The following is a 21657-nucleotide window of genomic DNA, read 5'->3' on the forward strand; positions in this document are numbered from 1 at the left end:
TTATTCTTCTAAAAGAATTTGTGTAATTTTACAAACTTTGCTTTCTGACAGTTGAAGTGTATTGAAAAGTGAAGAGAAAAAAAATTCTAGAATTTATTCACATCTTTCCAGGTAGTTGACAGCCCTTCCTGAGAGTGCCATAAATGCCAAAGACATTGGCTACCAATGGCCAGTCCCATGACCAAAGTTCATCTAGGCTGAGATTTCCAATTCTTCTAAGTAAGCAGTAGTATAAGGACTGTTGTTTACAGAGGTAAATTTAATTATATTGTATCAGGCCTAAAGGCTAACACAAAACCTAATAATTAAATCTATTTGCTAGAGAGCTGGTTTCCCTAAATGCCAAACGGAATAAAAAGATTCATGTCTGGTCATTAGGCTGAACATTTAAAAGTCAGATCAGACGGTGTATAAGAGCAGATTCAGTCGGTCAGACTTAGATCCATAGCCTGATGCAGCCGCCCATTAGCTCCATGTTGTTATTTTGGGCATTCTCTTCACCTCAGAAGCATCAGCTTTATTGACTACAAAATGAGAATCTTGGTGGTGCAGGGAAGAGAAATTGGTGTTTGCTACATTTATTGAGAAAATACAACACACCATGGCATCTATCCTAGTGAACTGGAACCTAAATTAGTTAGCAACTTCACAAGCTTTTCTTAATGTGTCTCAGCCACGGAAAGAACAATAACTCCACAGAGTGGTTGTGAGGTTAAATGAAATGATGCAAGTAAAGTGGTTTCCTACATTTCCGTTCAGTTGGAACTCATTGGTGAAGTTATTATTATTGTAATGATTATGATTGCATTAGAAATCTGATGCCAAAGATACCCAGTAGGGGAAATGGAAAAAAATACACATGCGAATATCTGCATGTAGTTATTCTTATTTTGCATTATCATTTACTTCAAGCTTGCAGGAAATATTACAGTTAAAAAAATAAACCTATTTGGTGTGTGTTTTGAATTTGCCTTCACTTAAAGGATCTTTGTAACAGGAGAGGAACACCATCTCCAACTATTCTCATTCTATACAACTCCCAGCAGATACACATGTCCTCTCCCCAAATATCATGTGACAGTAAATATATAAGGGACTTAGTAATCTAAATAAGGTAAGTATGGTGTGAGAATCCTAGTGCCTGCTTTTGTTTTTCTTTCAGCAATAATTATCACACTTTAAAACTCAAAAAGTATGTGCTGAATGGTATGCTATTTCTATCTTCTCTGTCTGCCCATTCGTCCTTGCTGTGGCAAAAATCCTGTAGGGGTCCATTAAATAGATTTTCTCTTCAGCTAATGTATCAGTTAACCTCCAAATCATGGATAGTTTATTTTCTTCTCAGAACAGAAATCAGTCCCAGTGCTGCTCAATAACTGTGGCCAAAATGGGATATAATAAGGAGGAAATGTGAAAAGCGCTGCTTGCAAATTGGTATTATTTACATTTATTGAGGAAATACAATATATTATGAAATATACCCTAATGAACTGGAACCCAAGTTAGTCAACAACACCACAATCATTCTTTTAAAGCAGCTCAGCTACCTAAATAAAAACACTCTATCCAGGTTTAGATTCCTCCAGAGTGCAAACAAGCATAATTTCCTTCAGGCGTCAGCAGCATAGCCTGTGCTGCATTAAATCCCTGGTATTAATGGGGGATTTGTGGGGATTTACTTGCTTTTCCTGTCTGCAGAATTTGTCTATCACAGTTGCGTTGATATATAAATTCACTTATTATGGCTTCACAAATGGATCTGGTCAAAGATATTTCTAGGCAATCAATCAATACTCCTTTACTTATATTAATAATTAATAAACTTTATAGGCATGATGGGACGGAAACTTGGAGACAAAGTATGTATTCTAAGAATGGATTGTACTTCAAAAGTCAAATAAAAATACAAGCGTGTCTAAAGGCAATACTTGCTAAACTCATCTAGTCAGAAATATTTAAGTAAGGCCCACTATGTGTCCCAGCAAATGGAGGTAAAAGGTAAGCCAACTAGGAAAATACCCTATGCTGTTGGATCTTAGGGTCTGTGTGGGTTTGAAGATAGATATTAAGGCAATTACCATTTAAACAATTAACATTTTAAAATATTTAATTCAAATTGTGGGGAAGAAATAGCTAGTAACACATATAAAGGGGAATTTATCTATCCATGAGCAGAAGTGACAGCTGAGCTGAGGTGTTAAAGATAAGGGCGGTGAGAACATGAGTGTGGATGTCAGGGGGCAATGGAACAATAAGGCACATATGTAAAACCTTACTCAATATAGAAAAAGTAAAAAAAAAAAAAAAAAAAAAAAGATAAGTTGGTACTTACCAAGTAAACATATTAGAAGCAGGGAGAAAATTCAGGCAGAGAACAGAGCATTTTCTTTTATATATATATAGTTGATTTTTTACAGAGAGGAAGGGAGAGGGACAGAGAGTTAGAAACATTGATGAGAGAGAAACATCTATCAGCTGTCTCCTGCACACCTCCCACTGGGCATATGCCTCCTACCAAGGTACATGCCCTTGACCAGAATCAAACCTGGGACCTTTCAGTCCACAGGCCGACACTATATCCACTGAGCCAAATCGGTTAGGGCAAGAACAGAGCATTTTCAAATGTCTGCAAATATTAAGGAACTGAAAAAAAAAAAGAAGAAGAAAAAAAAAAGCTGTTGTGTCTGCCTCTTGATAGAACAAAAGATTGGCAGGTGGGAGAATGAGGTGTGAACAGAAGCTGATATCTAAGTGAGTGGCAGCTCCAGGCAATCTTTTAGGTTATGCTCAGCTTATGCTCCCACAGTGAGAAGCCCCGGAAACTTATTGGTATCTCAGTGTCATGATTAGATTCACATTCTTATTAAAACACCTGTTTTCTTGTAGCAAGGGAGGGAAAGGAGGATTGAGTCTAGATAAAATAGGACAGTGATATAAAAAAGAGTGCTGATGATGAAGATGGAGAGAAGGGGTCAGTTCCCAGAGATCATTAGATGATAAGATCTGTCATAGACTGAATGTTCATGTGCCCCACAAATTCATGCATTGAAGCATCAATCTCTAATATCACAATATTTATAAGTAGGACCTTTGGGAGATAATGAGGACCTTTGGGAGATCATAAAGATGGGGCCCCCACAATGAGATTAGTCTCCTTATAAATAAAAAGGAATATCAGTGCTCACTCTACGGGCCATGTGAAGACCCTAATGGTGACCTCCCCAGTTTTCAGAACTATGAGAAACAAATGTCTGTTCTGGAAGCCACCTCGTCCGTAATATTTTCTTATACCAGTGAGCTGATTAAATAATGCCATAAAAGAAATAAGCTGAATGCAGGAGTCAGGAGTGAGTTGCTGAGGGTTATTTTTTGGATAAATGGCTTGAGCAATGAAAACCATGGAGAAAAGGAGCCATGGGACAGCCCGCATTGAGGTTGGTGGCTGAGGGGGGATGGGCACACATTCAGATGTGGTGGAACCTAAGCTGCCTTTGGGATTTTAAGATGTGGTGCCAGCTATGCAGCTAGCAGCTCAGGAAAATGAGAGAATGAGTCAGGGCTACAGATACTCTTTGGGAGTCGTCAGTTTGAGATAATAATTAAAGGCATAAGATCGAGGATTGTCTATTAACAACCCACAGCATTAAGAGGCTTTGTAAAAGCAAAGCTGATTAAACGAGCAGCCGCAGAGGAAGAAGCAAAGGAAGAGGTGTAGGCAATGACTTCACTGGAAGTTTTCATGAATAAGGCAGACAAATCAGTGCCGGGACCTCTAAGAGATTAAGGGAGATGAAAACTGTGAGAATCCATGGATTTAGTCACCCGGGGAACATGGCCACCTTGTGGGGAATCATTACCGTGAAGCGATGAGGCCACATGCTAGGTTGGGAATAATGTCCCACTTAGAGAATAAAATCAAAGAGTTTTCTCAGGGAAACTAATTTTAGAGATCATCTCATCATTTCCTTGTGTCAACACTTCCCTGCTTCCCGCAAATGGTTCACTTGTGATAAGGAAAGATGAGTTGAATTAGTCTGTGAGTAAGGAAAGATGAGTTGAATTAGTTTGCTAACAACCTAGTCTGTGTTGTGAATTCATAGGTAGCACATGCTGTGGGAAGGATAATGTGTGCATGGAAGAATTATGAAAAACTGCATAATGACAGAGATGTGTTGGAGCTTAGCCAAAGAATGAATGGCACCATGTAAAATGCAATGGGTAAGAGGAAATGCGAGAAGTGCTCAGTGTCAGAAGTCCAAATAGAGTGGAAGTTTCTATCAGTGAGAAGATACTGGGCCATGAAGTTACCTGAAAGGGAAGATTGGACCCTGAGCCTGAGAAAATGCTGCATCCCAATGATTCTCAAGAAACTTGAGAGCCAGCCACAGGTTTTAGACATTTCCTAGAGACAGTGAGCCACCTTTAAAACATTTGGTCAGGAAAGTGGTAGGAAGAATATGAGTATTTTAAAGAAAATCAATTCCTTTGTCTTTCACAATGGAAAGATCTAGTAAAAAGACAGAAGGGGTAGTGATATTTTAAAAGCAGAATTTGATGCATTATGTATACAAGACTCTATGTTTTGTTTTAGGAAAAAAAAATGGGCTGCCATCATATTAGCCTTATTATAAGAGTATCTAAAATAATGAATAATTTAAGTCAGATAATAAAGAATATGAAATGCTTGCAAAACACCTCTTATGAAATTTCTGATTCTAGAAAGATAAAACATACTAATGTATTATCTGAAATCATAGTTATTCCTAAGCTTTTTAGAAGGAATCAAGAGAGAAAGGGACAGAGTGAGAAATATTAAACCTGTAAGAGTAAAGAATTAGAAAGAGACTTATATTGAAAATGCAAATGAATTCTAGATTCTTGATTTTCACTGACCTTAACTTTCCCTAGATATTTGGACAGTAAAGCAAAGAATTTTTTTTCTTTTCTTTCATGGTTTCAACGTGGGTCTAAAATTAGAGAACTGGTATGTGTCAATAGCAGTGCAAGAAGCTATGAGGATGTTATGACTATGTGCCTGTAAGGTCAGAAACTGGCTCTTCAGAAGCATCCTATATAATAAAAGCCTAATATGCAAATTGTTCAACCAGGAGTTTGATGACTTGCTATGGCATGCGCTGACCACCAGGGAGCAGCATAGAACATGGTGGGCATTTGCAATGTGGCATTGACAGCAGGCAGCAGTGGAGGGGCTGCCAGCCCCAAAGACCCTGATGAGAGTGGGACCCCAGTGGAATGGTGAAGCAGGTGGGCAGGTGATACCAGGCCAAGGTGGGTGTGAGCAGGGGCCCAGCCCCAATCGATTTATTGCCCTACATGCAGGATGCTGGAGCAAGTGAAGGGGAGGCACCAGGCCATGGCAGGGTGCGGGGTTGCAAGGCTGGGGGCGTGAGGTGGGGCCCGATCCCCACAGGCCATCCTGAGGGACCCCGCCCGTGAACAAATTTGTGCACCGGGCCTCTAGTTTATACATAATTAGATTAAATATGATGTCCCATCTTAAAAAAAATAGGAAGAAATGTTATGATACATTTGTTGTGTTAGAAACAAAATCCAATAGTATCCTGCAGTGCAAAAAACATACCATGACCTACAATATCTTTTACTACAGGAAAATAGAAAGCCATCCCATCATATCAGTTTTACAGCAATGTAAAATGTCTGGGCCCAAATCAATTTTACAAACATATATATTCTACCCAGTCTTGTAAGTACCTTAACCCCCCACCCCATGACTGTCAGAACATGCAGTTAGCAAGACATTGATAGGTTAAGAAATCAAATAGTTGCCTATTTTAATATCTGGATATATCAATTCACCGGAATATATCTACACACATGCTAGAAAATATTTTAGCTTTTTATGTGTGATTGTTGTTGGCAAAAGTGGTTACAGATGTGAGTGGATACCTAGTAAGACAATAAAGAATGTAAAAAATAAAAACCTAGCAACTTTGTTGAACTTGGGAATTTTATATACATGATTTCAACAGAATTTGCTGCTAAGAATTTATATAGGGCAGTGCAACATGCACATGTTCACTAAAATGGCACTCTCACTAGAATATCTTTTTCATTCTATTAAAATAGTGTACACATTAATAATCAGTGCAATCCTCATTTCCTAAAAGAGTTCCAGAACCATTTTGAGAAAATGTGTCAGCTGTATGACATATGTCACACATAACATGCCTACATTTTAACTTTATTTTACCCTTTCCACAATACCATTTCCCCCCAGTTTAAGATAACTGCACATGATGAGATCCAACAGTTTTCATTTCCTGTTATAAGTATTCACAAATTATCTGTGAATTTAAAAAACACATTGGCATACAGTGATCAGAATTTCTTTTTATGTGCTTTAAAATTGGGAAATGTTTTGTATCAAATATATTCAGGCCTTTTTATTCTTCCATATTTCTCATTGGGGGAATAGCAGTGGTAATTTAAAAATCATATTTGCATGTCCTTTTAAAATCTTGGTCCTTATGATTTAAACTAATTTAAGCAGCTAAGGACTCAGCTGCCCAGCTGTGAGCTAGTTTAGAATACTAGGAAAGACTTTAGGTTAAGATTTTAAAAGCTTGGTTTTACATCAATCCGTGTGCCCCCAGGTAATGGTCCTGGGACTTGGATAATGTCTCTGAGGTACAATGTCTTCGTCTATATAAAGGCAGCAAGAAATATTCATTCAGCGTAGCTCACATGAGTCAACAAGAACTAATGGATGCTGATGCACATTAATACGCATCGTACTAAGGCAAGACTTTATATTGTAAGCTCTGTGAAGAAGAGCACTACATTATTTATTGTCACATTTCCTCAAAACCTGAAAGAATATACATGTTGATACTCTAATGATGTGTGCTGAACTATAATGCTTTGCACAATGGAGGGCAAAAAATCCATTTGTATTACTTAGATCTTTGATGCAATGCAACAAATTTGAATAAAGCCTTTATATACGAAAGTACCAATAGGTGTTAACCCTTAGAAAGTGAAAGAGAGAAGAGAGAGGTGGAAGAAAGCAACAGTAAGGGAAATCCTGTCTCCAGAAGTTTATAATTCTATAGGGAATTGAGAAGTATTAGGATTCTTAAAAATGCTATCTGCCTAACTGTTTTAGTATCATTTTTTTTAATAAGGAGAATTTTATGTATTTATTAAAACTTGCACATTTACTAGGGCACAAATATACTATCAAAATATGTCAACATCAACCTAAATCTCTTATTAAAATAGTATGATTTCAGAAAATGAATAACTTCCAATATGAAAATTTAACTGTAGAAAGTTTATACACTCTAAGATAATATTAATCCACATTAAAAAAATCATTTAGCATCTCTTAGCATCTACTGATTTGATTTTATTGCACTCATCATCAGAATTTTCATACATGAGAAATAAAGCTTTAAAATTTGGGCAATATATGATATGCCTTAATAATTTCTCTGTTAGTGAACATAATCCATCCTGATTAGCTATTGCACATATCTAAACGGGCAGTTTGACATGCCTCTCACAATCCAGGACTGCTGGCTCCCAACATTGTAATTATAAACTAGAAAACACAAATGAAGCCAAAACCGTTTGGCTCAGTGGATAGAGTGTCAGCCTGCGGACCGAAAGATCCCAAGTTCGATTCCCATCAAAGGCATGTACCTTGGTTGCAGGCACATCCCCAGTACAGGGTGTGCAGGAGGGAGCTGATGGATGTTTCTCTCTCATCGATGTTTCTAACTTTCTATCCTTCTCTCTTCCTCTCTGTGAAAAATCAATAAAACATATTTTTTAAAAAAAAGAAAATACAAATGAAAATAATGACATATAAACAAAAAATATAAATAGCCACAGAAAGCAACAATAATGACATAAAGTAAAAAACAAACTGGATAAACATTTTAAGTTAACCTCATGAATAAACTTAATTTCTTGAAATATATAAGTTCCTGAAAAAGTAAAAAAAAAAAAAAAATTGAAACCTCAATATGTAATTGTGCACTTATAAGTTTTAACACAAAAACTAAAGTTTATGAAAAGTCATGCAACCTCATCCATATTTAGCAAAACTTGAATAGTGTGGGGTGGGCAGGAAGCTGGTGGAGGGTGATAATTGGGGGAGGGGATAAGGGGTATCTATAATACTCTCAACAATAAACATTTTTTAAAAACTGCAGATTTTTTTACTTCTTAAACTGGCAAAAATAGTTCTCTAAAAACTATGTTGCTAGTGAAGTATGTAGAGAGACATTCTCATAAGAATTCCTGTTTAAATTTTAATATAATAAACAATAGATAAACCCCATATAAAAAAATGCCCCCTTAGGGTCTTCGATAATTTTTTAAAGTATAAAAAGGTCCTGAAAACAAAATGTGTGAAGACCACTGGCTAAAGTAAAGGTCCAGCACATTAATCTCTGCCTTTGGTTGAGGAAAAACATAACATCCACATCAGGTCATTCTAGGAACATGAGGTTGAAGGACTGGAAGATGGAGAGTATTTCTAACTTAACACTGTTTTACAGATGAACTATTTTTCTCTCAATTAATTGTCACAACTAGTAATCTACATTTTCAATGAGAGAATATATATATATTTTATATATATATAAATATATATATTTTTAATATATATATATATATTTTTTTTTTAATTCAGAGTAATTCATTTAATCCATCTAGCATAAAATAAACTGTTAATGGAAATAGTTGTTAGAGGACTACAAACCAAAACAATTCTCTTCTGCTCATGTTTCACTGGTAATCTGCTTTAGTCAGTCACCTGAAGCAATATTAATACCTCTCTCCATCAGGTTGTGATATGATATGGTTAAATGAGCTTAAAATTACTACAAAATGGTGGTTTTAAAAAAGCATTGAAATGTTCACAAATGCTAAATATAGAAGCATCAAACTTCTTCAGTTAAGGAATTTTGTGGATATTACAGGAGATCAAGCCAGTCATACCTATAAGCATCAAATGATATCATGCAGCTTAATATTATACTTTCATCCTGTCAGATCTAAGTTTTTGACATAAAAATCAAGCCAAGCCTCCTCCCCTAGTCTGTTGTTAACAATACCCCATGGATTGTTACAGAAAAATGAAAAGAAATTAAAAACCAAACAAACAGAAAACACACTGGGCTGTCATGCAATTGAGTGAATTTACTTTTAATCTTACTTCTTTACCTGGAAATTGTTCTTTCATTCTTGGAAGTTCCCTGTGTTTAACTTGACTAGCCTTTGAAACACTTATCTTGCCATGATTCTCCGTAAGAATACATACATAAGTAAAAAGGAGTTAAAACATTGAACCAAAATATTATTATACCTCTTCTTGTACAATTAAAAATGACCAAGATGCTCCCATTTTATGAGATATTTTGGAAGAAAAGAAACAAAAATGACTTACCCTCTAATTATAGATTTCAATATTCTGAAGCAATTGATAAGATATCCCTTTCTCTTTAAAAAAAAAATTAGATTAGGTGACACTTTTAATACAAACTCTGTAACAGTCCTCCAACAGTAAAGTTTAATTTGACTAGTTGTACCTCCTTTGGGATCAGGGCAGACTTGTGGTTGCTCTGAGCAATAGTTTAAGCAGAAGTGACACCTGTGACCTGCAAGGCTAGGCCTTAGAAAGCTCTGAAACTGCCTCTCAGCAATTTGAGCTCTGAGCCACCATCTTTAGGATGCCATATTTGCAAGGAAGCCCAAGTCACATGAAGAGGCTATGTACTGGCTCTCCAACTGACAGGACCATAAGAAGCCAGCCTTCAAGTTGTCTCAACCTCAACCCCAGAAATGCGAGCGAAGAAGTCTTCAGACTTCAGCAGCCAAGTTGTTAGGTAACCTCAAGCCATTCAAGTCTTTGCTTATGAGGTTCCAGAAATGAGCACAGCAGAGACAAGTCATGCCCTTTGTGCACTATCTGATTCCCTGATCCACAGAAACTGTGAGCATAAAAACAAAGGTCATTGCCCTATAGCAGTATGGGTCATTTTGTTACACATAGATAGATATCTGGAAGATAATTTCTCTTAAATATTTTTGTCACTATGGATAGGTTGAATTTGTGTTCCCTTTGTTACTGCATCTCCAACATCACACTTACAGCTGAAAAATTCAAGCCTATGATTCTAGACTCTGGATTCTATTAAGAATATAAAAATACATCCTCAAAAAGTAAATTGTGAAAAAGTTGGCTAGTCTCAGCTTCCTATACTTCTTATCACCATATCTCTACTTCAAGCTAAAGAACTGGATAGTATCCTATATAATAAAAGCCTAATATGCAAATCAACCAAGTGGTGGAATGACCAGTCACTATGATGCACACTGATCACCAGGGGGGCAGACGCTCAATGCAGGAGCTGCCGCTGGTGGACAGTGCACTCCCACAGGGGGAGTGCCACTCAGCCAAAGCCAGGTTCATGGCTGGCGAGTGCAGCAGCTGTGGTGGGAGCCTCTCCCTCCTTCACTGCAGAAGGGCAGTAAGGAGTAAGTGATCCCGGACTGCGAGAGGGATGTCTGACTGCCAGCTTAGGCCCAATCCCCAGGAGGATCCAGACTGCAAGAGGGCTCAGGCTTGGCTGAGGGACTAACACCCCACCGCCACCAGTGCATGCATCTCATGAACTGGGCTTCTAGTATTAAATATGAATATACTAGATAGTATCTTAAACTGGCAATACAGTTATTAATAAAACCGAAAGATCATGCTCAGAACCCTTTAAAAATCTGAAACTATATTCAAAGAATTTCCAATTATATCATAACATATTCTTCTCAACTGGATAGATTCCAAAAGTTTCATGCTTAGACTGGAGGAATTCTGCAGCCACCTAAAGCAGTTGTTCTCTTGTGCAAAAGTGGCTGTCAAGCTAGTGCCACACCATCCCTCACTGAGACAAGGTCTGAGTTGTGCCAAGTGATGAACAGGCAAGAAGACTGTGTTGTATAATGAAGCTGTAACATAATGATTTTCTTAGGGGCATGGCCATAGTTCATTAACATTTTATATCTTGCAATGCAACTAACATACACTGAGAAAAGCTATAAATATAATGCCTTTTCAATCATTAATTTATAACAAGCACTTATTAACAGAAAAACCATTGTCTTTACTTGATGAGAGGAACAACTATAGGAGAGAGAAACTTCCAGAGTTATGCTTTTTTGACACTGGATTATTTTTCCTAAATTAACAATCCAGCATATATATTTCTTCCTCTCCCCCCTACTCAGATTCACTGTCCACTCTAGAAATATCTCCTCGTATTGTTTTCTATTTTCCTTTGCCCATGTTTTCAAATTCCTAAAATTATAGCACTTTACATTTTGATAGGATATTCGGAATCATCTAATACCAGGCTAAAATTCAGATAAGTATAAGAAGCAGAGTTTTTCAGATGAAGGTAGCTGGTAAGCATAAGATCAGAGGGAGGATATGACTGAAGAGAATAGGAGCCCATGAAGAAAATAACAAATGCAAGTCAAATAACTCCTACAGTGAATACAGTCTGAATACTGCCTGTACACTACCTATTTGGTACAGTGGCTTTTATCTTATTTTTTATTTAAAAATACTTTTATTTCAGAGAGGAAAGGAGGAGTGATAGAAACATCAGTGATGACAGAGAATCATTGATTGCCTGCCTCCTGCACACCCGCTACTGGGGATTGAGCCCAAAAGCAAGCTGGGTATGTGCCCTGAATGGAATCAAACCTTGACCTCCTGGTTCATAGTTCAATACTCAAGCACTGAGTCAGGGCCTGGAGCCACAGTGGCTTTTAAAAACATTCTCCTGAAATTTGGAGAAGCTTTAGAAATTCAATCAATCTTTGTTCCTACTGGAGAGGGTACAGGCTGGGCTGAGGGAAGCCCCCCTCTCCCCACCAATGAACAAATTTCATGCACTGGGCCACTAGTATAATAATCTTTATTTTCAATACTGAAAACATTTGCACAAGTAAGGTATTATTTAAAGGAAGAAAGAAAGGAGCTAGACCTTAGTCTTATTAACTGAAAGAAATTGTCATTCATTAAAAAAAAGAAAAGAAAAAGGAAAACCAACATTAAATGGGTTGCTGCAGGACTGTTTTAGTCAGTTGGCACACTATTGGTCATGATGCGTTGGGAAATTTAACACTAAGTACTTCTTATGTTACGATCTCTGAATATAATAAACAGTTACTAATTATTATTGTTATAACTAATGTTTATTGAGTGCTAAACATGTAATCAATGACTGTGAAGGGTTTAGGATTTTACCCACTTGTATTCTAAGTTAACCTGCTTACCAGTTTTATAAATGGTGGCATACAACATGGGTTTCTTCACTCAGAGTAAAAGGATATCACTACTCAGGACACAGCAGGAAACATGGGCTGCATGTTCACATTAGTTATCCTTGCCTCCCAAGTGACACGAGACCATGTGAAACAGCTCATGTGTATACTGTACATGCATATACATATTAAGGAACCCTAAGTTTAGAAAACCCTGATCTTTTCAAGCTAGCTCCTAGCCACAAGCCCAATCTTTCCACAGAAAGAGACATCATCTTTATTACATTGGTAAGGAAAGAAATCTTTCCTTTTTCTTGAAGAACCATTTGATCACTATGATCTATGGTTCTACCTATCTCTATTATATCCCTGGTCTATGGTTTATAAAAAGATGCCAATCCCTCTTACTCAGAAAATGTGCAGAAACACGGGAGACTTATTATAGAACCAGAGGCCCAGTGCATGAATTCATGCACCAGTGAGGTCCCTTGGCCTAGCCTGCAGTATTGGACTGAAACAAGCTCTCTGACATCCCCCAAGTGGTCCTGGATTGCGAGAGGGGACAGGCCAAGCCAAGGGACCTCACAGGTGCATGGTGGGAGCCAGGGAGGGATACCGAAAGTTAGCCAGCTGGGGAGGGACCACAGGAGGGCTCCAGGGAGTGACCAGCTGTCTTGCTCAGTCCTGATTAACCACACCCCAGCAACAAGTTAACCTCCAGGTTGGAGCATCTGCCCCTGGTGGTCAGTGCATGTCATAGCGAGTGGTTCAGAGGCACTTAGCATATAAGGCTTTTATTATATAGGATTCCTTCCCCAAATATGTTCCAGGTACCCTGCTAACTAGTTTGCATGCAATAACTTAGTTCATCCTCACAAGACTCTATGAGATAGTTTTGAATCTTGTACTAACTTTCTAGAGAAGATTAAGTAACTTGCCCAAGTCAAAATGTTATATATAGTGGTGAAGCCTTTAACTAATCTCAGGAATTCTCTAATTATGGATACTGAACTCTTAAACATTACACTGCATTGACTATTTAAAGTATCCAGCAAACTAGCAGTAATAATAATTTAAAAAATGTCCTTTAATATTAAAGATACATAGTTCTTATAAAATATGAACACATTAAAATTATTATGATATATATGGTTTTGGTGAAATCACATTTTGATGAATTGTAGCTTAGATAGCTTCTGATGAAGGAATGCGATGTTGTCAACACAATGTATGAAAATGTCCTTTTTATGGAAAAAAATTACATATTTGACATGGGCAAGAAAATGTTTGAGAATGTCAGTTTCAATTTATTCCCTAGCATACAGAACAATTTATATGATGCACACATTTATCTACTGAGCGTGTAAATAAATTGCAAGTCTCTGTTCTGTCTGCGACCCAGCAGTTGGCACGCTTTTTCCAAATTCTGTTTTATTGTAATTCTGAGCCTTTAAACAGAGAATTTGGCTACTGAGCCTACAAGAGATATTGTGCCTATGAAATTCATTCTATTTTGCTGTGTTTATTTGAGATAAATCTATTTATTTACACAACTTGCTCTTTGATCACACAGTGCTCCTAAAAACACAGCACACCAGGCCTATGCTGCATGATTAATTGCCATGGAGAAGCCCAGTAATCCCCAAACTCTGAAAGGAGGACAAAAGCTTCCCCAGATTACATGTGAGAACCCTCACGGTTTTCAATGGCTACAGTCCAAAGATACTTAAACCAGATTAAACTGCATGCAGATACTTAATATAAATACTACTGAAGCAGGGCTTTATTAAATATGCTACTCACCGATGTGTTATTTTTTCAGTATTAGAAACTCTGGATATAAATAAATTAATGTCTGTATACACTTAGAGCATTGCTTGGCATAGAGAGGTTGATATAAAAACTATATGAATTGGTTAAACCAAATAAAAGATGGGGAATCCAGATACATTCAAGGCTATTTACTTTTGTATTTGGTTTAGAAATCGCCAAACATTATATAAATTCCATATGGAAAAATAAACTATTTTCCTAAATGTCCTATAAAACATAGAAGGCAGAATGCCCCATTGCATGATACTTGCATGCATGCAATAGGACATGTTTAAAGAAGGAAATGAACAATGACTAAGAATAGAAAAAGAGGGCAAAGTACTAGGAAGAGATGCAAGACTGGCCCTGGGAAGGTAAGAGTCTAAAGCTGGTATTACAATGAATTATCTCTCAGCTGAATGCAAACCATAAACCTCAATATTCTATCTAATAAAAGGGTAATATGCAAATTAACTTTCACTCCGTCACAAAGATGGTGGCACCCATAGCCATAAGAAGGCGGTGCTCAGTCCTCTTAGCCCTGCCGGAGTCCCTCAGTCCTGGGGGGAAGGCTGCTGAGAATTGGCAGCAATCCACACCCAGCTGCAAATGGGCCTCTGGGCTGCAGAGAGCCTCCCAGCAGGGGCCACAGAGTGGCTAGGCCCCGCAGAGAGCTACTGGCACGTGGAATCATGTGCACAGAGCTACTAGTCTATTAATAAACTTGTTAACTCCTTACTCCGTATCAGGCTCTGCTAAGCTCTTTTCATATGTTCCCTTGTTTCATCCTTACCACCCATTTTATACCTGGAGAAATGTAGTCAGAGAAAATTCCAGAAACTGGGTTGAAAGAAACATAGAGCATTTTTCTTCTATTGTTTTCAGGTTTCAGCCTCCAAATGGTTTCTATCCCTCGTTGTGTAGTAGAAGTAACCTTCCATAAAATTCCTTGGAACATTTAGTACTACAAAAAATGTTTTCTAACATTTTAATCAGTGGGATTCATCAAGCCTGCCATGTACACATCTGTTTATGTTTTCTATGATCAATGAAAAGTAAAAGCCTCTGACCCATCTTTGGGACAAACATTGTTATAATGATGAGTCACCAATTGTTCCTTCTTATCAGAACTAGATAACAAAAAAATATTAATTAAAAAATAGGACATTTAAATCAAGAAAGATCCTGATATATCGGAGCTTTACATCTTGGTTTGTTAATGTGATCACAGTAAGCTGAATTTTGTAACCTAGGCCTTACTTCTTATTGCACTGCTTCTTTAAGTTTGGAATCATTCCAACTTATTTATATAGGTTGAATTTTCCTATTATAACCATAAATGTTCATCTCAGCATGCCCATATTTCCAATGATTTACTGACAATAAAAGCACAATGGCCTTCTATGACAGGGGTATCATTGGTTAGGATCTGCATTCACAGTGAATAGTGGCTGAAATAGAAACTTAATGGGAGAAATAGTTTCAAATGCATAATGAAAGGGCAGAGTAAAAGACAAGAATGGTGACTAACACCCACTTAGAAAGGCTGATAGTGCATGCAGGCAATGTTCAAAGATCTTTCAAGAATTAGCTCATTTTGTATAAAAGAGCCTTAAGGGCTACATCCTAAATGGACAGTAAGAATGGATCGCAGAGAAGCTAAGTAATTTAACAAGGTCACATACACACACCCCTAATAATGAGTAATTCTGGGATTCCAATTCAGGGAACTGGTGCTAAAGTGTACGTTCTTAATTACTATCAAATATCACCAAAAGAATGTGTTAAGAAGCTAAATATAGGTCAGGATAGAAGATGCCAGGCCAGTGAGGTTCAATGGTTGAGCATCAACCTATGAACCAAGAGGTCACGGTTACAATTCCCTAATGAGGCACATATCCATCACCAGTAGGGAGCATGCAGGAGGCAGGTGATGTCTCTCTCTCTCTCTCTCTCATTGATGTTTCTATCTCTCTAGCCCTCTTTCTTCCTCTCTCTTTAAAAATAATAAAAAACAAAACATATTGGGGGGGAAAAAGAAAAGAGAAACACAAATATATACACGGAAGAAGTAGAGTCACAACATAAGAGTAAAGAAAAGATGAAAAGAGAAAGTTGGGGGTGAGAGATAACCCATATTAAAAAGAAAGAAATCCCTCCATCCTATGAAAACTGAACCCTGATACAGAAGGTCCTTCTACATTTTCTGTAGCAATTTGTTTTCTATGACCTATCAATCAAGGAGGAAATATTGATCATGTCGTTACCATCTAAGAGGCTCCCTAAAGCTCCAAGGGATACTGGTACGTGAGAAGAGATAAAAAGGTAAGGTAGTCAGGGCAAAGACTTCAGAGTGGTTCAATAACAAGACGCCTAGTGTGCTGCTAAGGGAACAAGCTGGATGCGAGCCAACCACATAAATCTACAGCTAAGCTTATAAAACAGGCCTTGCTTGTATCACACAAGATCCCACATATATTTAAAGGAGATCTTGGACATCATTGCTTACAAAGTAAAAAAAATTCAAAATTCAAACAAATTTTAAAACCTATGTCCTAAGATATTTCTGAAATTTAATACAGAAAAATACAAAAGGGGGGGAAATATGAGTAGGAAATTAAATCTAAGAATAAAAAATAAACCTGAAAATGGAAAGGTGATCAAGGCTTTGTCATGATGACATCTTGAGAGATATATTTTTTAATTTTTATTGAATTTATTGGAGTGACATAGGTTAATAAAATTATATAGGTATCAGTTGTACAATGCTACAATACATCACCTGTATATTGTACTGTGTGTCCATGACCCCAAATAAAATCTCCTTCTATGACCATTTATCCACCTCTTCCTTCTTCCATGTTCCCCACACCTCCTTTCCTTCTGATAATCACCATATTGATTCTGTCTATGAGTTTTTGTGTTGTTGGTTTTTTTTTTATATATAAATCCCTTCACATTTTTCACCCCGCCCTGTAAACCCTCTCCCCTTTGACAGTGCTAGTTTGTTCTCTATGAGTCTGTTTTTGTTTTGTTTGTTAGTTTATTTTGTTCATGTGATACTCATCTTTCTCTGACTGGCTCATTTCACTTAGTATATTGCTCTCTAGGTCCATCCATGCTGTTGTAAAGGGTAAGATTTTCCTTCTCTCCTTTTTTTTTTTTTTTTTTTTTTTTTGTGGCCAAGTAGTATTCAATTGTGTCAAAGAACCAAAGCTGTTTTACCCACTCATTTACTGATGGACACTGGGCTGCTTACAAATGTTGGCTATTATAAATAATAATGCTGCAATGAACATAGGGGTACACATATTCTTTTTAATTTGTATTTCAAGCTTCTTTGGGCATATTCCCAGAAGTGGGATCACTGAGCCATAAGGCAGTATCATTTTTAATTTTTTGAGGTAACTCCATGATGCTTTCCAGAATGGCTGCACCAATCTGCATTCCACACATAATGCTTGAGTGTTCCCTTTTCTAAACATCATCACCAATACCTGTTTTTTTTTGTTTTTTTTGTTTTGTGTGTGTGTGTGTGTGTGTGTGTGTGTGTGTGTGTGTTTAATATTGTTATATATTTCAGAGAGGAAGGGAGAAGAGGGAAAGAGAGATAGAAACATCAATGATGAGAGAGAATCATTGATTTGCTGCCTCCTGAACATCCCCCACTGGGGATCGAGCCCAGAACCTAGGCTTGTGTCTTAACCGGGAATCAAAACATGACCTCTTGGTTCATAGGTCGATGCTCAACACTTGATTTTTATTGATTTATTGATGATAGGCATTATGACACATGTGAGGTGATATCATTATAGTTTTAATTTCTATTTCTCTGATGATTAGAGATGTTGAGCATCTTTTCTTATGTCTATTGGCCAACTGCATGTCTTCTTTGGAGAAGTGTCTATTCAGGTCCTTTGTCCATTTTTCAAGTTGGGTGGCTTGCTTGTGTGTGTGTGTGTGTGTGTGTGTGTGTGTGTGATTTTTGCAACTTCTTTATTTGGACATCAACCTCTATATCAGATGTATCATTGCCAAATATGCTATTCCATTTGGGAACTGTCTTTTCATTTTGTTGTTTCCTTTAAATTTTTTCTTTTGTTTTCCTTGCTTGAAGCAATATATATAAGAAAAACTACTGCTAAGAGAAATGTCTGAGATTTCACTGCCTTTGATTTCTTCAAGAATTTTTATGCTTTTGAGTCTAACATTTAAGACTTAAGTCTATTTTGAGTTTCTTCTTGTGTATGGTGTAAGAAGGTGGTCTAGTTTCAGGTTTTTTTATTTTTGCATACATCTGTCTAATTTTCTCAATACCTTTTAATATCTAGTCTACTCAAAATATACACTGCAGTCATGTGTCGCCTCACTATGTACATAAATGTGTTAGATGTATTAGACAACTAGAACTATGTATACAATGACAATGAACTCACATGAGGTATAGCATTTAGGTAAACTGCTTTGCTGATTTTGTCATATCTTATTATTTAAGAACATCATAATCCTTCACATATTTTTATGATTAAAATCATTCCTCTTCATTTCTTAGTTCTCATATAGGATTCTTCAATGATAATTGTCTTCCCAATCTAACATCAGCTGGAATTTCATCTATTAAAATAACCTCAACTTAGTTAAAATGCTAACACATATCTACAGCTAAATTTTCTCTCTCTGTTTTATAATTTTAAATATAAAAAAAAATACTTGATTTAGAAAAAAATTCCATTTTCCCCTGAAATGAACATGCACAGTAAAAACTGTGATGAATATTCTTCCCATAAATGTGATTAAAATTGAGACTGAGCTATGAGGGCTATTGTTGTTACTCCCTAATAACAATATTTCTACTTTAAATATAGTCCTGGCTCCTTTAAATTTTCAGGAACTAAGCATTTTAAAGTAAAAATGTCTATGTTAATTATGTAAAAGTCATCTTTTAAATATTTGTTTATGGAGCAAGTGCCTAAGAATTGGTAAACTTTTCAGGCATGGAAATGAGAAAATGCCACATGACTAATATATATTATTTAACACAAAATAAAATAAGAAAATATTGTTCACTCAAGCACTTTTTCTTCTTTTCATTTGCTTCAACCACTCAAGACCCTTAATGAAATCTGCACCTACTGGCCTATGGATCTAGATAATTCTTTTGCTAGTTCCTTCTCACTTTTCATGGTGCCCTGTAACTGTATCACCTCAAAGAGGGATTCTCCTACTATCCTGCTTAAAATGAGGTCCCTCACCCAGTATATTTTCTCTAAGCACCCATTTATTTCCCCCCACCACCACAGCATTTACCAACAAAGGCAAAACATATTCACCCAGTATCTTGTTTGTTTGCTTATTTATCCCAAAATAGAATGCAAGTTCTAGAAGGTGGGGGCTATATTTTTCTTGTCTACTTTCATATTTCCAATTGCAGGAATCACTACTATCTCCTAGATCATCCTATAATAAAAAGAAGGTATAAAAAAGATTCAGGGAAGATAATCCACTTGACAAAGGTCACACAATAAGAATCTGGTTGAGACAGGATTGAACACGGGTGGTCTTACTTCACTGCCCATGACCTGAATACCTGTTCTAGACCATCCCCTTTTATATTTAACCTGTTAACTGAGCGGGACCTATAAATACGTCAAACGTAAACAATATTGGGAATGGGTAGGACGTATGAATACATCCTTGAAATATATGTTGCGCCCTGAGAGGGACGGTATATATTTTTTGTAATCTTTATAATTGTTTGTAAAATTTATAATTTTTTAATTCGATGTTTCCATTTTTTTGTTGGTATTCTTTTCTATTTGTTTGTAATTTTGTATTTTCCTTTGTGCTTTATATATAAATAAACGAAAAAATATATATTTCATTTATTTTAATTAAGTATAAATAAAAATAATAATAATATAAAATTACGTCCACTGGGCGTGACATACTGACAAGTCCTAGTGAAAGAGTATGCGCCCCTTGTACATTGCATAATTAAAAGGGGAACTCCCTGGTTAACAGGTTAACAACTTCCTCAAACATCCTGTCTGACTCCTTGTTTTACAAGAGAGAAAGGAAGATGCATTACTGACACATTTGCCTAAGAACATGCACCAAGCTAGCTGAGAACCTGACTGGGGTAAATGTCCTGTCTTCCAAATCCTGCTCATTTCATTTCACTCCATTTCCTTTCAAGCCCCACTCCTGGAGTTTCATGTGAGCCAGGGGACGGCAGTTGAGTTCAAGTCCAGGGCATGAAGAGATGATCAGCAAAGTGGATTTCAAATAGGCACTGATACAAAGGAGGCAGATAAATAATGACTCAGAGAAAAGAAATTGTGAGGTCACCAGAACCCCAAGAATGCCTGAGAACATCTTTCTTGCCATGCTAGCAGTCATCAGCTGTACAGTATTATTACCTGGGGCAAATAGCAGGGTGGGGGGGAGATAATGAGTCAGCACCGAGAAGTATATTAAACTGGTGACAGATTATTATGATCTGTACTTCCTTATTCAAATAGCAATGAACTTTCAGGAACAGACCCCACTTTGGAAGAAGAATTTGCAGCCTTCACTTAGGCCATTTTTCCTAACTTGAGTCAGACATGATTTCTCTTCAAGAGATTCTCTCCTTACCTAGAGTGAGCTAAATCAGCCTTGAACTGCTTACAGCCGTGGCCCTTGAAAGAAAATGCAATTTACTTCAGCCCCTGAATCACTGACAGCCCAGTAAAGAGCACTGCCATGAAGAAGTGACTCTCTGGCCCTGGGTTCATATGCACATATAAAATCCCTCTTTATTTTAATAGGGGAGCTATGTTTCCATAAAATATTGAATTTGCAAAGGAAAATATGTCCGTTCTGAAGTTCTTCACAGTGTTATTTGATCCTTGACCTCGGGATTCAATCTGCCACTTTACTAATATTTTCATAAAACAAGTCAACCCACAGGCTGAATCCTTTTCCAAATGGAACCCAAAAGGCTGGCAGATGTCACACTCCTTGCCCCCTTTTGACCTTCCCCATTGAATGTTTGCTGGAAACAGAGTAAGTTATGAGACTTTGATTTGATATCAAGTCCAAAGCCATAGGGAGGTTTGAGAACAAAATAGAGGTCAAGGCAGAAGCTGGTGGAAAACCTCAGTGCACAGCTAGTACCATGCAAAGCCCTGACCCTCAGAGAAAAGCAGTCTAGATAGCAAGCAGACTACACATCTTGTCACTATTGGAGATGTGCCCGCCACCAATGTACATGCCCTTGACTGGAATCGAACCTGGAACCTTTCAGTCCGCAGATTGACGCTCTGATTGACTGAGCCAAACCGGTTTCAGCAAGATTGCCTTCTGATATACTCTCTGCTAGCTGACCCTTATGCCTAAAGAAAGCATGCTGCCTCTTTAAGCTTAATTTTATAAAACCATGACTTTGTTGTAAAGAAACTATTTTAGAAACCATAGTAATAACACAATAATTTATACAGTGTGTTTACATCATCTTATTTCATCACAATCCTCATAACAAGA

At 37.1% G+C, this 21657-nt stretch overlaps 1 protein-coding gene across 5 annotated transcripts in view; it reads right to left on the bottom strand.

Moving 5' to 3' along the window:
• Positions 1-21657, bottom strand: part of CDH18 (cadherin 18) — a 305298-nt gene that overhangs the window by 252733 nt on the left and 30908 nt on the right. Inside the window, exon 1 of one of the 5 annotated variants that reach the window (XM_084880775.1) lies at positions 7687-7726. The exons of the other annotated variants lie outside the window; for them this stretch is intronic. The gene's annotated coding sequence lies outside the window, so the exon portion shown is untranslated. Of the gene's footprint in view, positions 1-7686; positions 7727-21657 lie in introns of those variants that run through there. 5 annotated transcript variants of the gene reach the window in all.

This window comes from Pipistrellus hanaki, assembly GCF_964339955.1.
Source record: "Pipistrellus hanaki genome assembly, chromosome: 4".
In the NCBI taxonomy this organism is placed as follows: domain Eukaryota; kingdom Metazoa; phylum Chordata; class Mammalia; order Chiroptera; family Vespertilionidae; genus Pipistrellus; species Pipistrellus hanaki.